Source organism: Gopherus flavomarginatus, chromosome 3 (genome assembly GCF_025201925.1).
Source record: "Gopherus flavomarginatus isolate rGopFla2 chromosome 3, rGopFla2.mat.asm, whole genome shotgun sequence".
NCBI lineage: Eukaryota > Metazoa > Chordata > Testudines > Testudinidae > Gopherus > Gopherus flavomarginatus.
This window is the reverse complement of record NC_066619.1, coordinates 202,667,592-202,685,750: the sequence shown is the minus strand read 5'-3', so window position 1 is coordinate 202,685,750 and position 18,159 is coordinate 202,667,592. Positions and strand designations below refer to the sequence as shown.

The following is an 18,159-nucleotide window of genomic DNA, read 5'->3' as shown; positions in this document are numbered from 1 at the left end:
CCTGTTGTTTCTGTGGATACAGACTAAGACGGCTACCCCCTGATAACTTTATCTAGTATGGATTCACTCTAGTATATGCAGCAATAACATTCCTTCCTAACCTGCAACCTCCGTCCAATGGTTTTTGGATGAAATGCTTATTCTGTGTATTATAGTAAAAAGAATAATTATGCTGGGCGATGTTGTTATATGTCCACTGCATGTGTGTAATGGGTTCATATAAACCAACTCCTTCCGTATTTAATCAAATATTCCACACTCAGCATGTACAGTAGAATGTCTCTTTGCTATATGTCCATAGCATATAACCCCAGACATAATACAGTGCAACTTTTGCAAAACACTTTTGATTTCAATGTAGTATTTGCTTTTACATTCAGGGTATTACGAAACAGTCTTTTATGTATTTTTTCTATAATAAAAATGAGATGAAAGATTTATTTACTTAATAGATTTATTCGAAGGACAGAAGATCCTCATTACTGATCCTACCTATGTTTTTCATAAGATTAAACTGAGAAATTAAGAGAAAAGTATATATATTTTCCCAGAACAGCACTTTAAAACTTTTTTCCTTTACAAAATACCAAGTAACATAACATGGATGAATCATCAGAAAATTATTAATATTTGATTTGTTTTTGTATTTTTTTCTTTTTTTAAAAAAAAGGATGTGGATCTCGCAACAGTTATCCATACCTAAGTAAGCTTATTTATTTCTTTTGAGCACCCAAAAGTGCATTATCCAATCTAAGATGCCGATCCTGCAATCTGTTTCGCTGAAGGTACAGTAATCTACTGGCATGCAACAATTTTTCAGGACTGATGCTTAAATTCTGACATGATAACTGCCAGGGAGCTCTAAAAATGATTAAAAAGGAGAAACTGGGAGAGCCAAGACAACAGTTACAATAATAAGATAACAGAGTTACTCAGATGTGTAAGCATCTTGCCTGATAGTTACGTTCTGGTTTTGTTGGGTTTGTTTGTTTTTGGCTTTTTTTTTTTAATATATATTTTCTCACAGTCAAGGCAGTTTAGTGTCAAAGAGGTAGCTGTGTTAGTCTGGATCTGCAAAAGCAGCAGAGAGTCCTGTGGCACCTTATAGACTAACAGACGTATTGGAGCATGAGCTTTTGTGGGTGAACACACATCACATGCATCCGACGAAGTGGGTATTCACCCACAAAAGCTTATGCTCCAATACATCTGTTAGTCTATAAGGTGTCACAGGACTCTGTGCTGCTTTTTCAAAGCAGTTTGATCATTGTTTAATCACTATATTGAGTAGCACCTTCAAACCGTAAAGAACTTGCAGCTAGGGCAAAATGTGGTGGCTTTGTTAATTAAGCAGCATTTCCTGCAGACAGCACATAAGTTCAGTGCTGTACGAGCTGCACAGGCTGCTAAATGATGCTTGGATTGAGTTTAAGGAATGAAATCCTAGTTCTATGGAAGTCAATGGGAATTCTGCCAAGGACTTCAATAGAGTCAAGATTTCACCTACGGTGTTTCTGACCTCTAGACTGTTTTTATGTTCCATATCCTTCTAAAAGATATGAGGATAAGAGCCATCTACTCTGATCTACTAGATAAAACAGGCAATACAAGTTTTGCCAGTAATTCCTGCATCAAGCTAAATAACTCTGGCTGAGCTAGAGCACATCTTCTAGAATGACATCTCATCTTGATATACTTTGTATACTATTAATTTATTTTTAAATACATGGTCATTTTCAAAGCAGTGTATCATTAGCAATAATCGTCAATCAAAATATGACAGTGAGCAAGGAAATTTAGAGCAATTGGTTAGACAATAAAATCAATGGCTTTCAAACAGGTTACAATAATTTAACCTTGAACAAATTAGCTAATAACACACAATATTTTAATTCTATAATGCAGATTTGAGCAACTGTGATCGTATCTCACAATTTGATTGGACTTCAACCCCGGATTTTCAATAAATGTAAACACCACTGTTTATACGACAAAATATGTGGTGATGGTTTGCATCTTGATTGGCAAATATAGTTGACCTCCGCTTCCTCCCCTTCCCCCCACACTTAAGTATACAGCCTGGAAGGCAGTGGGTAACTGAAAATTTCCATGTTCCTGTTGAGCAGAATCTTGAAAATTGGGTACACTTCATTACAGGATGCTGAGTACAGGAAGAGACCCACATCTGAACACTGATCTTTCTTCAAGACGGTCCAGAAGTTTCTCTTAGAGGATTTCAGCCATTCAGCTGCCCTTTTGAAATATTATCTTTTGCAGCTGCTTGTATCCATCATTCCATGGAACCGGCATGCTTTGCTCAAGAATTACACAATTGGAGAGGTAGAGGGACTAAAATACAGTGGAGCCTGTAGGCTTTGGAAGGGATGAAGAGGATTTCTCCTTAAAAAAGAACACACACAAACCATCTGTTTCACTCTCCCTAGAGCTAAACACGTCACACTAACACTGCTGGCTCACGGTTACAGGAGTCCCAAAGTCCCTCTTCACTCCAGGTGTCCTCCCAATGGCAATGGAACGTACAGTACTACTCCTGCAGCCCTGGGCCAGGGTCCAAAATGTCAGATATGACACCCAATTCAGTAGTACATAGGGTTTAGTTTCAGCTTGTCTCATGAGGCTTGAACCAGTTTCCAATCATACTAATAGGAAACGAGCATCTAAAGAGAGTAAAACTCTTAAGATTCTGCCTGAACATTCCAAACATGTAAGCAACTTAGGTTACGTCTACACTACAGGATTATTCCGATTTTACATAAACTGGTTTTGTAAAACAGATTGTATAAAGTTGAGTGCACACGGTCACACAAAGCACAATAATTTGGTGGTGTGCGTCCATGTACCAAGGCTAGCGTCGATTTCTGGAGTGTTGCACTGTGGGTAGCTATCCTGTAGCTATACCATAGTTCCCGCAGTCTCCTGCGCCCACTGGAATTCTGGGTTGAGATCCCAATGCATGATGGTGCAAAAACAGTGTCGCGGGTGATTCTGGGTAAATGTCGTCACTCATTCCTTCCTCTGTGAAAGCAACGGCAGAATCATTTCGCACCCTTTTTCCCTGGATTGCCCTGGCAGATGCCATAGCATGGCAACCATGGAGCCCGTTTTGCCTTTTGTCACTGTCACTGTATGTGTACTGGATGCTGCTGACAGAGGTGGTACTGCAGTGCTACACAGCAGCATTCATTTGCCTTTGCAAGATAGCAGAGACGGGTTATCAGTCATTCTGTACTGTCTGCCATTGTAAATTGGCGATGAGATGATGGTTATCAGTCGTTCTGTACCGTCTGCTGCTGTCATGGGTGCTCCTGGCTGGCCTTTGCTGAGGTCGGTCAGGGGTGCAAAGACAAAAATGGGAATGACTCCCCGGGTCATTCCCTCCTTTATGGTTTATCTAAAAATAGAGTTAGTCCTGCCTAGAATATGGGGCAAGTGTACTAGAGAACCAGTGTACCAGAGAAACAGAAAGCACAGCCGCTCCGTGTCAGATCCTGCAGAAACGATGAGCTGCGTGCCATTCTAGGGGGTGCCCCTGTAACAACCCCACTCGTTGCTTCCCTCCTCCCCCAACCCTCCTGGGCTACCGTGACACTGTCCCCCCATTTGTGTGATGAAGTTATAAAGAATGCAGGAATAAGAAACACTGACTTTTTAGTGAGATAAAATGAGGGGGAGGCAGTCTCCAGCTGCTATGATAGTCCAGGCAGGACATTAAACGGTAAGGGGGAGAGGAGCCCAGCCTCCCGCTGCTATGATAGTCCAGGCAGTACAGAATCTTTTCTTTAGACATGCAAAGGGGGGGGGGGGCTGATGGAGCTCAGCCCCTAGTTACTATGATGAAGATGGTTACCAGCCATTCTGTACCATCTGCTGGGAATGACCGGGAGTAATTCCTATTTTTACCCAGGCACCCCCGGCCGACCTCACCGAGGCCAGCCAGGAGCACTCACAGGATGATGAGGATGGCTATCAGGCATTTTTACTCTACCGTCTGCCACCGGGGAGGGGAGAGGAGAGGAGAGGATGCTGCTGTTCAGTGCCGCAGCACCGCATCTACCAGCAGCGTGCAGCAGACATAGGCTGACATATAAAAAAAGTCAAGAAACAATTTTTTTCCCCTTTTCTTTCACGGGGGGGGGGAGGGCGGTAAATTGACGAGATATACCCTGAACCACCCTGGACAATGTGTTAGACCCTACAGGCATTGGGAGCTCAGCCTAGAATGCAAATGCTTTCGGAGACTGCGGGGACTGTGGGATAGCTGGAGTCCTCAGTACCCCCTCCCTCCCTCCATGAGCATCCATTTGATTATTTGGCTTTCCGTTACACTTGTCACAGCACTGTGCTGTGGCCTCTGTCTATCATAGCCTAGAGATTTTTTCAAATGCGTTCTCATTTCGTCTTCTGTAACGGAGCTCTGATAGAACAGATTTGTCTCCACATACAGCAATCAGATCCAGTATCTCCCGTACGATCCATGCTGGAGTTCTGGAGTTCTTTTTGGATTTGGGACTGCATCGCCACCCATGCTGATCAGAGCTCCATGCTAGGCAAACAGGAAATGCAATTCAAAAGTTCGTGGGGCTTTTCCTGTCTACCTGGTCAGTGCATCCGAGTTCAGATTGCTTTCCAGAGCTATTACAATGGTGCACTGTGGGATACTGCCCGGAGGCCAATATCGTCGATTTGCAGCCACACTAACCCTAATCCGACATGGCAATACCGATTTCAGCGCTACTCCTCTTGTTGGGGAGGAGTACAGAAACCAGTTTAAAGAGCTCTTTATATCGATATAAAGGGCCTCGTTGTGTGGACGGGTGCAGGATTAAATCGGTTTAATGCTGCTAAATTCAGTTTAAACGTGTAGCATAGACCAGGCCTTAAATAAGAAAGTCTTCACCAGCATTGATAGAGACATGAGCTGCTGGGTAAGAGGTAGGTGCCTGCATGTTCAGAGAAGGTTATAGGATTGGTCTTACAATCACAGTACCAAAGAGAATTGTGTTATGAGTTACTGGCAAAAACACAAAAAAAAGAGAAACTTTCTTACATCTTTAGAGCTCAGCCATGCAATCTGCCGCGCACACTCCACTATGAAGATTGTAGGAGCTGAAAGGCTTCAGCACCTTCAATGTCACAGGCCCAATATAACTCTAAAAGTCCACCACGAGATGTTGATTTTGAAAGTCTGAGATTCATGAATGTCAACTATTCCTATGGCAACTAAGTTACCTTCTCCCCTACTCAAACCAAAACAAAAAAAAAATACATCCGCATCTTCAGGAAGCCAGGAAAGGAAGCCAAGCTGTCAGGAGCATGGAAGATAATATAATAAATATCAGTGTTGCTAGCGATCCATGTGATTAAATGTCAATACTCTTATATAGCTATAACATAAAGCTAGGAAATTCCCACTACACATTCCTGAGAAGAATACGTGGGTGGGAGTGGAAGGTAGTTGCGGCTTAGAAGAGGAACTGATGAATACAGTAAAGCTGGGGTGCAGAATGACTTAACTGCTTATTACCTTGCATTTCACAGTTCATGATGTTGAGGTCTGCTATCTACAAGCTTAATTCAAAATTGGGGCTGGTGGGTGGCATAGATATATGGTATAGACACACTATTATCCTTCAGCCTCTTAATGAAAACAATCAGGTCTCACGGGGAAACAAAAAATGATGATGAATAGCAGCAAATGAAAAATTAAGCACAGAAAAAATACCAAAAAGTTGCAGCCAATTTCTTTTTTTAATACTTAGCATCACTTACTCTATTTCCTCCTATACAGTACTGGAATTGTTCATGTTTCAGGAAGTCTTCCCAGACATTTTAAAATGTATCGAATTAACATTAAGACCAGACCACTTTTAATCCTTAGGCCTGCGAACGAACTGAAGTCATTTATGTGAAGTTTGGCTACAGTATCACAACTGTCACAATCCCAACATCCAAAGGAAATGTTTCCCAATCAGTCTAGGCTTAAAGCACATCAAGATATTTTCTGTATCTTCCCTTAAGCAGTATGTTGTTATGAACAAACGTATACAAGATTTTAATAAAACTTCTTTTCATGTTAAAAATCTCATGACTTCTTCTAATATAAAAAAACACAGGAAAAGCGTGAATCAGGCTGCACCCAACAGAGCACAAACCACACTATCACTGTTCCAACTTTCTTCTCACGGTTTCCACTTCATTAGAACTCGATGTGTGCCATGAAATTTTATAGCTACGGACTTGACTTTTGCGTGTGGGTGGATTAGATGGTAAACAACTGAACAACGTTAATCAAGAACTCCAGAAGAAACCCTGGGCTACCCAAGAGGCTACTACAGAGGAGACCAGTCTAGATTGTTGCACTAATCCTTCACGGAAAAACATTCTTCCCCCGTCCCATTCTTCTTTGTTTTTTTTATTTTCAAGAGCAAGGCTGGGCTTACTGAAGTTGGTTCTAGTCTGAAAATTCCTGTGTTCAAAACACAGTATATTCACATTGATAATATAAACGGAAAACAAAGGTTATTTTGTGCACAAAATAATTCCTGACTTCTCTCTCTCCTCTCCTACTTATATTTCCATTACTCTTCCTAAAAATTACTATGCCAAAACTGTAGCCCTGCTCGCATTTACAGTACATGTATAGTAAAGAACCTTAAGTACCCTGCAGTGACTGCTCTGAATTCTGCAACAAATGTAATAGGGGAAGAGTAAACTGTAATAAGGTAAAAAAGTGAAGTTTAAAATAAAAAAAAAAGGTTTCACTGAATTAAATAGGAAAATACTACAAGTACAGTATTTCTTATCATCATTTTACCACTGTCCAAGTTATATGTGACTGCTCTGACCAAAATAATAAGCTGACCACTCAGCAGTAACTTAGTATCACAGAAGAACAACTTTCTTTCCTAACTAGCTATGTGGCAGAGTGGATACAAATTAACAATTATTCCAGTTTAACCAGATATTTAAAAACTTAAATTTGAATTTATAATTAAGGCTAAACTGAAAGTAGTAAACAAGCACTTCACTTCGCTTTTTTGACCACATTCTATACTCAAATTACCATGGAAAATACCTAATTATTGAAGCGGCTGATGCTGATACACTTTTTATACCTAGCCACCCTTGGTACAGAGATCATCCACAGGTTGACCTTCCAGTTGACTGGAAGAAGTCACTGAGCCAGCCACCTAGAGGCACTTCGTTAAAGCGGGAAAGTAGGTTTGATTTCATTTGAGTTTCCTGAAGGGGAGGAATAATATTTTCTTCATTTGGATTAAATTAGTCAACATGCAATAAGCTAACTGATCAGGGGAAGCAGGAAACGCAAGCTTCCTGTTGTTTGCTAATTTTATTACATAAGTCAAGAGATTTCAGATAATTTTATTTTCAACTAATAAAAATCAAATCAGTTTTAGTAATTTGCTGATTTCAGTTCTAATAAAACTGAGTGGGCTTCTAGACATCTGCTGAATAAATAAGTTATATTTCTCAGGTTTTTTTAAATAATTTGCCATTATATAGCAGAAAAGTGAAGAATCTTAATAAATGTAATGTAGCAGTGTTCATTTGTCCCTATCTGAACACAGTTAAAACCATCTAGCCCTGTAGGCACCTTTAATTTTACTGCCTCCAATCCACATTTGGATTTACGTACCAACTAACCATAATTACATTTTCTTTTAAAAGGAATCAATAAGTCATTCTGAATTAGTGATGTAAAATCAAAGCATTTGATAGCAAACCATCATATAGCTATTTAACCAAAAATCAGATGGTGGAGTTTGGGATTAACATGAGCATTTTTAATGTAGGGTTCTTATGTAATAAATAAATAAATAAATAACTGTATTTTCCTATGTGCCTGAACAGCCCTTAGCACATTTTAGGTTCTTATGCAACAATAATGAAAAGTGCTAGGGGCTATTTAGACACATAGGAAGAGAATCTCTGGACTGAACAACTTACAATACAAAAACAGCAAATAAGGATAAGGGAAAGAAAAGACAAATGATCAGTGTGATGACAGACATGTCATGTAGTAGTATTTTTTCTGTATGTTCTTTTTCAAATATAATCTATCCCCTGCTGTCCCTCTACCCAACCAATCCTATTTCCTTTGTTTAAAAATAATATATCCATTCTACTTATTATTGTTCCAAACAAGGTAAGTTAAGTTTAACAAGATACACATTTTGTTCCAGGGATCACAGAATTTAACATGTACAAGATGGTCTTGCACAGCATTCAAAGTGGGATAGCATGTGGTCATATGGCATATTGAATTGGCACTATGTCAACTTGTCACACTGCTGTATAGAGACTAACAGCCTGTAACATCCTGAGGGCTTTTGCTCTTGCTTTTGGAGGCAGGGCCAGAAAAAATGCAGACCCAGAGAAATTGAGAAAGGATGCCCCTGACCCGTATGCACTGAGCAGAAAGACGGTTCAGGCTCTAAGAACCGTGAACTCCAGGTGGGCTGGGTCCCGGAGCACAGCCAGATGAGTCTAAGAGGGCTCAGAAACAAGTCTGAGAAAAACTGCACACAGATTGGCGCACGCATAGGCGCGTACACACATGGTTTCCATATGATGGCAAATTGCATGGCCCACTATTCACCTTCCCTCATATCCACCAGTTACTCCAACACAAGTATATCTACCTTCCTCCCTATATCAATTTTCCACTACTGAAACAAAGCATCCATTCTCTGTCTCTGCCCCAAATAACATCAGTCCTCTCTTCCCTGATCTCTCCCCATGTCACACTGTTCCTCCTGCTCCTCATTACCACCATCTCCTGGGGCTGAGCTACTCTTCACAGCAGCAACAAGCACTGACAAGGGTTCTGCTGTTATTCCCCAGCCCCGTGCTCAGTATGTCCTGCCCTCAGGGCAGCTCCCCAACTCCCTCTGCATTGCTCAGATAAGATAGCAGGGCAGCGAGTGAACCCTGCAAGAAGCAGTCTCAGGCACCACCAATCCACCCACCCTGGCAGCTGGCTGAAAGGGAGGCAGGAGAGGCAGAGACCAGAGGCTAGGCATGGCTGAGTGAAGTTGCAGCACAAATCAGCAGGCCTCTATCTAGCCATTTATACTGTGCTCCTCAATGTAGTCTCTGAGCACCTAGGCAATGAAAACCCCATGCTCCAGGTGAGCTAAGTCTCAGAATACACAGCAGCATGAAGGCCAGTGCTAGCCTGAAGAATTCACACTCCACACAAACAAGCAGTGGAAAGGCAGGGAGAGCCTTGTCACAGTTCAGGGCCACTCTATCTGTATTCCCATTCTATGGTCACAAAGAGCACTCACTCTTGGGCTTCCAGCTCCCCCAGCAAGCCACCTCTCTTGGAAGGAGATCCACATCTTTCCCTCTGCTCACCGAGGTTTTTCCAGACTGCACCGCCCCCAGCAACTCTGGCCACCTAAACAGGCCTGCTTTACCTTCTTCTCGGAAGCTACAAACAGCGTAATTGTTGTCAGTTACTGCAAAGCTTTTCCTAAGCAAACACCTTTATTCTTAAGATGACAGCTTTACAGAGAATACATACAAAAAACAATAAGAGAACCTACACACAGGCTAATAAACTTACCAAGGATCACCCTTAACCCTAGTAAGCAACAGCCCTTCAAACCCCACCAAGAGTTTGTCTGTAGTTACAAGTTCATAACTGCCTTGGCTCAGAACAATCACACTTACGAATCTCTGAGTCACTTCTTTATACAGTTTGGGCTTCTGATCTTGTCCTCACATAACATGTGATTAACAGATAAAGGTCCCCTCCTCAGGCAGAAGCTTCAAAAGGCTGAGTACCTGCATCACCACGGGGGGGGGGGGGGGGGGGAATCTACATTTGCTTCCCTCAAGAGATTTCCTGGGAAACCCACTTATTTTTAAACATTCACACTGTTTCAAATTGTCCTTTTGAAGCTCTTAACTCGCAGGGTTTACACTAGCCATGTATTAGAGATGTTACATACAATAATACACAAACATCTGTATTTTAATACAATGAACTCCTAAATACATTACACCAATTCAATAAGGTTTGTTCAGTACACTCCAGGAAATTGCAATATCTGTCACAAGACTGACCAACTGGCATAGACCCGGCCAGCGAGGGACTGGGGGTGGGAATTGAGATTGATAAGGAGAGGGCTAGAAAGACAGGTAGACTCAGGAAGAAGATGGATGAAAGATCGGGGGGAGGAGGGGAGAGAATAGAGGGAAAAAAACAATAGAAAAAGATAAAATAGTATAAAGGAGAGAGAGGAGATGATGAAAATAAATGAAAGAAAAAGAAAATCAACATTAAGTTAGAAAACTGATTTATGCACGGATTTAAAACGCATTTCATACTGCCAGAAAAGAGCACATTTACAGTTTAGCACATACACAGCAATATAGCTCTTGACATATTCAGGCAATAGCCACAACACCCCTACCAGATAGATGAGTGTTAAGTGCATTCTACAGATAGGGAAACTGAGGCACAGAGGGAGGGAACTAGTTCAAGGCCACACCTTGAGCGAATTGACAGAACCAGGATTAGAGCTCAAGAGATTAACTCCAGATTCTGCGCTTGTTTGTCCAGAGGGGGCTGTCACCCAAGGGGGGTGAGGAAGTCCACTTTAAGTTGACGTGAGAAAGTAAGTCTACAGACCAAGTGTGCCCTGGGATGACAGCATGCATCTTCCAGCTAATTAAAGTTCAGTGTGGTGAGAGAGGTGCGTAACAGCATTTATTTTTCCAATTCAAGTACTGATTCTGCATTTTTCCCACGCTATCACAAAAGCTAAAATGCATTAGCAAGATGAATTTAGGTGACTCATCACCTGCACAGTGTTTCAGCAGAATATCAAATAGAATCTAAAATGAGAGTAGGAGTTTGACAATTTTTTCAGACTATGGTGGATGGATTCATATTCCATTAACTGTAGTTCCTAGAAAGGCATGGAATTTAGATGTACAATCTGGCATACAACAAAATACAATTGGCCTGAACCAGTGCTATAACTTCTAACTTTGATTAAAAGTCTCTTAAAAATGGGTTGGCCAGATGACTCATTTGTTAGCATATAGCACTGCCATGCAATACGCTTTGGGAGTAACTTCAGGTCTCTTGTTCCCCAGATCAACAGACATACCCTGTTTTTAGCAGATGAACCCTCCTGTTTGTAAATAAATTGTGCAGTACTCTATGAAATTCTAAATATGAACATATGGTAGCCTTATATGAAGCAATGGATAAAAATGAAAGGCTCTCTGGACCCACTGGCATCAAGGGATGAAAGACAAACCAAGTCACATCAAGTAAGTTTTTCCTAGGAAGTTCTGGAGCATTTAAGACATCTATTATAAATGGACTGTTTTTTTCCTTTAAACACCATATAGGTCCTTTTATATGTCTTAACAGGAACAACATCTCCAAGACATTTTGGAGGAGGGATGGGGACTGGAGATTTTTATTAATTTAACATACAATAAAAAACACAACAGTAAATTGTGGGCTAATATGAACACAAATAAAATAGTGAAAGTAAGAAGCACATTGTACGTATAGTTCTCCAAAACAATACAGTAGGATAATAGATTGGAAGAAGGACTGTTTTTGATACTGCAGCAGTGCAATCCACGGTAAAGTTCATCAGTGACCGAATTACAACATTGGAAAGACAAAAAAGCCCTATAAAAGAAAAAAGGACCGAGGAGACGCCAGCTTGCTCACCATAGCTACCCCCAATTTAGGAAGCCAGAAAGGTGTATGCGTATTCTAGAAATGTGGTTGCCATTCACCGCCATCTGTTTCTCCATTATTAAGATATACCATACCTTTGCAAACCACTTTGGCAGTTTTCTTCAGTGAGCAGCAAAAGACAGTCTTCCAGTCAGCCAAACCTTGTGAGGTTTTCTACTCTATTAGTCCAAAGAAGTAAACAACAGTAAAAGAAGGACACCTCCAGCTGGAGATCCTGAGTAAATTTTACAAATTATATCCAAAATAACACTCCAGTTTAGCTTAAATTTGGAGGAGTAACTCCACCAATTTTAGATTAAAACCCATTTTCCTCCACATTGGCTCCAGGCATCTATTTAAATCTTTCTGTTCAGATAACACATATATACACTGTTTTTGGTTCTTTTAGAAATGATGTAAAACAAAATATAACGCTGGAAAAAACCCTTCATTCCAGTGGTGGCAGAACTGAAATTACTGACTCCCTGACAATTGGGTGAGGCCATAAGGAGCCTGCAATTGCAGTGGTGTATTTAAAAAGGAAAAATTAACTGATGAGATAATTTTCTGCTGCTCCCATACTATACCACAAAAGCTGGATTCATTCTGTATATGCTGGAGGCAATTTTTGATTTGCAGCAACTCCAGTTAATTGACAGTAAAAAGGCTTAAGCTTAAAAAATATTAACAGTTGCATTTTTTATTTTTAGTAATACAGGAAAGGTTTGTTTCTTTTCTGAATAATCTATAAATAGAAAGAAAATTAGTTCCATGAGGCTGTTATGAAGATTTGAAGTCTGCTCAATATCTCTCCAATGCTTAAGAGTGTATCATAGGTTCCATGCCACTACCCCTTCCCCACAAAAAACTGGACCTTTAGGAATTAAAATATCAAGGCCAGGAGCAGGGCTGCCCAGATGGGGGAGGGGGGAAAGTGGGACAATTTGCCTGAGGCCCCGGGCCCCCATGAGAATATAGTATTCTATAGTATTGCAACTTTTTTTTTATGGAAGGGGACCCCAAAATTGCTTTGCCCCAGGCTTCCTGAATCCTCTGGGCAGCCCTGGCCAGGAGTACCTGTTTCTTTTATTTTTTAAAATACATCACTAGCTACCCTAAATTTCTTGCCCTTCTAAATGTATTCACAGATAATCTGAACTGGGTCTCAGCACTATAAACATATGATAATGGAATAGATATCTTGTATTTGGCAACACATTCATTTATAGGCTAGCATATTAATATCCAAATCAGCTAATGTGAAGCATGCCAATTTTCCATGTCTTCTTTTCAGAATGCAATTACAATTAAATTGCATTAGTAGCTGTGCATATATTAATCCTCACTACTTCACTGATTTCTCAGTCCACATGAACTATTGAGAATTTGAGCGCCATCTTATTATCCCTCAGGAGGGCAATTGATAAATCATCTCTTTTTCAAAATTCATTTAAAACCCCTCAAGAATACCCAACTCCTTATACTTTGCTAATATAAACTAAATCTCAATGACCAACGCCAAGACAAATTAAATGACAGCAACATACAATACTACTTTGTTATTCTCTCCGCCTATCTTTATCTCTGATGCCTTTGCCAAGGCTGAGGTGGTATTACACAGATAAAGCAAAGACCAGTATAAACAAGAGTATTTTTCCTTGACAAGCGAAAGGGGTAAGAATTCTAACCACCAACTCTTATTCTAGGCATTGAATTCTTAGGGAGTTTGGAAACAATTCAAAGTAATCCCACTCCACCAAGTCAAATGCCGTCTCAGTATCCAAGGGGAAAAGTTTAAACACAGAAAAATTATTTGACTGATATAAGTGGATCACACATGACTTTTCTTATGTTATCTGAGACTTGTCGACACAAAACAAAAGATGCCTAATCTGTTTAAGTTAAAATGGGTAAAATACCTTCTATCCTATTTGCTACTATTATAATATTGAAAACAAAAAACAAAAAAAAGGTCTGTTTGCAATCCTTCCCTTTCTCTACTGTGTGTGCCTTTATGATATAAAAGTGTACAGCAACATTCCTTCTACACACATTAATCAATGAGAGAGGTAATTTTAGGGCAAACTTTTCTATAAAATCCCCAATGAAAAACTGTAAAAACAAGAAGCTTTTTCTCCTTCAAGATCTTAAAAGACTCAGTTTTTAAAATAAATCAATGAAAAATTTCTTCTTTTTTCCCTGTAAACTAGCCGGTGACTTTGTAATGGACATTCAGAAATTTCAATAATGTCGGTCTCTGTTTAACACTTGACTTTGCAATATCTTTGGCTACTCTACGTGCAGGTTCTAACGTGAAACAATTGGGTAATAAATATAAATGCACTTAAATCCTCCTAAGTAGACTATTCTAAAAAGCCTCTGATTCTACAAGCTGAGGTCTTTCCCTCCCCCCAAATTATAGGAGTTTGGCAGGGAAAGCCTTTATCGTAGTTTGGTTTATCATGTAACCTCTTTCAATAGTTTCAACTTCACTTTCTGTTTTTTCATTTTTACCCTCAGCTAAATTAAGCCTGGCCACAAGATCCGTCACAACTTACCATATTCTTTTTTTCTCTATTTTAGCAAATTGGGCAGTATTACAGGCATTATCGTCCCTCAATTCAGACAAGCAGTATTTACATGTCCATTTTCAGCTGTTCAAACACTGAAGTTTCAACAGTTTGAAGAAATAACTGTCAGCACTTGTCATTGATTTTCTTCTGCTGGTAACAGCCTATGCCAAACTTGTTTTTGTTAGAGAGCTTTCCCTCCAGCTCTACAAATTCAGGAGATATTTTTTAATAAACTTGATATAACATAAAAAGGTTATTTCTGAGTAAGTGAATCTTTTAATTTGGTTGAAGAACGTATTCCAAAAAAGTATGTCCAACCATCTAACTATGCATTCTCATCATTTCCTACACTGACCTTGATTCAGGTAGCAAGAAAACACTGCCTAGGAGAATCCAAGCAATCAGGGAAGCAGGAATTGTAACCTAGGTAACTAGGAACATTTCCTCCCCTCCCCACTACCTTCCCTCCACATACAGACATCTGCCAGCCCACAGAACTCCAAACGAAGCATTTCTTACTTGTCAGTGAAAAGTTCTTTCCAAAATTTACGACAAAATAGTGGTTTTGGCATTAGCCTATGTAGAAAATTGAGTACAAAGATAATAAATACCCATTCTTCTTAAGTACAGAACACAAAACACACCTCAAATGGATGTTTCTGAGATGCACATGTACAGGAAGTCAGTTAATGCCTTAGTGATCGTTTTTCTAAAATTAGATTAACAAGCTCCCAAAAGAATCCATTAACCTAGCATTAGATATTACAGACTATGTAATGCTTTGGGAAGATCTCTTTTTCTGTGTGTCCCAAGATCCAGAACTCTATCTGCTTTCTTCAGCACTGGAGACCGCTTTGATTCACTTTCACCACTAGCTTCTGTTACACTTGCTACTTTTAGCAATGCCAAAAGAGTGCACTAATTTCCTTCCAATGCCTTGGGAGTTTCCTAGTTCTGATTGCTAAACATACATCACATTCCCAACTAAGTTATCTGGTATGCTACCAGTTCGCTTCTTGTTCACTGCTTTAGGAAAAGGAAATGTGGTCCCAACATTTCAGCATACAATGTAAACCATGCGAATGAAATGGGATCTGAAAAGAAAACAACTAGCTAGAGAGAGGAATCCTATTATTACCCCAAATCAACGTGCAGTCCGGTGGCACCTTAAAAGACTAACAGATTTATTTGGACACAAGCTTTTGTGGGTAAAAAACCTTTGTGCCCAAATAAATCTGTTAGTCTTTAAGATGCCACCGGACTCCTCGTTTCTGTGAATACAAACTAACATGGCTATCCCGCTGATACTATTCTTATTACTACGCTTCTCAACTATCTTTTCTAGCCCATATTCATAACCTCCAAATAAATATTGCATATGCTAGAAAATACAAAAAACGGCTTAAAAGACACATGCAAATCGAGAGCTATATAGATAGGTTTCCTGGGGCATTCGAGTATGAAAATAGTGTAAGCGTGCAGTGCACCTGACAAATTTTTCTTTCACAACAAAGATCCATATTCGAGATGGATCAGCCATGAAGATATTTTAAAACAACCTGAGTAATTAAAAATTGGTCACAGGACCTATCACAATCTCAGGAACTACTTTAATTCTTTTATCAATATTTTTATTACCAGTGCCCTTTGAGCCAGTCACACAACCTACAGGGAAAAGCAAACATCAAAGGACTTTTTTCTCCCCGAGCCCCACGTTTCTGGCAACTAACTAGAAGCACAAACACCATCTTCAGTTGGTCCTGACTTCACCTCAGCAATGCTTAGACATGCATTAAAAACCCTGCCTGGAAAATCATACAGGCCATAGGCACAAACAGTGGGACAAAAACCTCAGTCCTTATCCAGGCAGAACTCCCACTGTTCTCAATGGAAGTTTTGCCTGAGTAACAACTGAAGGATTTTGCCCTCCTTTGGAGGGAAAAACAAGGTCAAGTTATACCTATTAAAGTAAGTATCTCGGGCAGCAGCCACATATTGTGACTAGGAATCACATGTAGTACATGGGCAGGAACTGTAGGTAGCAACTGGTAACACAACTGTGCTATTTCATTTCTAATGTCATTTTTATCATTCTCTAGTACAGGGGTGGCCAGCCTGAGAAGGAGCCAGAATTTACCAATGTACATTGCCAAAGACTCACAGTAATATGTCAGCAGCCTCCCATCAGCTTCCCCCACACCCCAAGCGCCTCCCGCCCACGGCAGCCCTGCCAATCAGCACCTTCCCCTTCTTTCCCTGCACCTCCTGATCAGCTGGTTTATGGCGTGCAGGAGGCTCTGGGTGGGAGGGGGAAGGAGCGAGGCCGTGGCAGACTCAGGGGTGGGAAGGAGTGGAGTGGGGGCAGGGCCTGTGGCAGAGCCAGGGGTTGAGCAGTGAGCACTGCCTGGCATATTGGAAAGTTGGCACCTGTAGCTCCAGCCCTGGATCTGGTGCCTATACTAGGAGTCGCATATTAATGTCTGAAGAGCCACATGTTGGCCACCCCTGCTCTAGGACTTTAGAGATAACAGCTTTGATTCTGTCCTGGGTTAGGCAGGCCCCTGCCTGCATATCTTAGGCAGCTGGGCTCCTGATGGAAAAAAGTTTACCTGGAGGAGGGCTGAGGTGGGGTGCAAATCACCCAACAACCCACACTCCACCAATAATTAACACGGTAATGAAATCCTGTGTTTGCCCACATTTAATCACTGGCTGGATGAAACAAGCTTCTGTGGATAACTGCCACTATTAATATATTGTTGCATTATATCTAAAATATTTGTTTAAGTCCTGTGATTTGTATGACTTACATGGCACTGAAAGACATGCCCACACTAATGTGTACCAAAGAACAGAACTGTTTCATTGGCAGATTTCCAAGTATTTTAATCTGGACACTTAGAGAAAACAAAATATGTGAAAAAAAAAGAAGTGTAATATTTACCAGGGTTGTGGGTTTGTCATGGTGCTAAAGTATTACAAATACCGTGAGTTTCTTGTGTGTGAATGACTTTAAGAAAGCAGCATTTCCCAGACAATGGTGGATCACCAGCCCAGTACAGAGGAAAGACCCCGGAAAGCAAGCCCACACCAGCCCAGTGAGGAGGGGAAGCCTGGGAGGAGGGCCTGGAGATCGAGTCCACCCTGCATTCACCCCATAGCAATGGCTCCTATCCCACACGGCTGGGCCTGGCTTCCCAGTCCTGGAACACGCACTTGTATAATCACTCACTCAAGTTATGCCTGGACATCCTCCTGCCATAATGACAGAATGGGTGACTGGACCAAATGTTCATGGCACTGAAACCCCATGCACCAAGTCACAACACCTGGAGCGGGGAGCTGGATCCAATCCCGTGGGACAGGAACCACCAGTGTGCGATGGGCTCGCTCTTCCATTCCCTCCCTCCCTCCCTTCCCAAGGGCCTCCCCTACTCGCTGGGCTGGGCTTATTCTCCAGGTCTATTCCCCCCACCCCCCTTCAGGGGACCTCTCCTCCTCATCAGGCAGGGAATAGAGTACCAGTGCCAGGGTGGAGGTTGCTGTTGCAGGTGGTCAGTGCACCCTTGGTAGGGTGAGGAGGCGGCAGCAGTGGAGAAGAACACTAGCATAGTGTTTGAGTTTGTATCCTGGGCGGGTTTTTCCCTGCGTCGGCAGACAGACTATTGTGGAAGCATTTATGTATATTGCATTTAAAGAGGATAGATGGGGTGTAAAATCATGGATATGAAAATGCAACTATTTCCCCTGAACCTGTGACTTTAACTAAATTTACCATGACCACTCCATGACTTTGCATAAAGTATGCTTTGACAAATCTGCAGTCCT

The 18,159-nt window shown here is 41.0% G+C and overlaps 1 protein-coding gene across 7 annotated transcripts in view; it reads right to left on the bottom strand.

Moving 5' to 3' along the window:
- Positions 1 to 18,159, bottom strand: part of TMEM131L (transmembrane 131 like) — a 123,864-nt gene that overhangs the window by 95,941 nt on the left and 9,764 nt on the right. The window contains exon 3 of one of the 7 annotated variants that reach the window (XM_050946218.1): positions 11,854 to 11,937. The exons of the other annotated variants lie outside the window; for them this stretch is intronic. The gene's annotated coding sequence lies outside the window, so the exon portion shown is untranslated. The remainder of the gene's footprint in view (positions 1 to 11,853; positions 11,938 to 18,159) is intronic. 7 annotated transcript variants of the gene reach the window in all.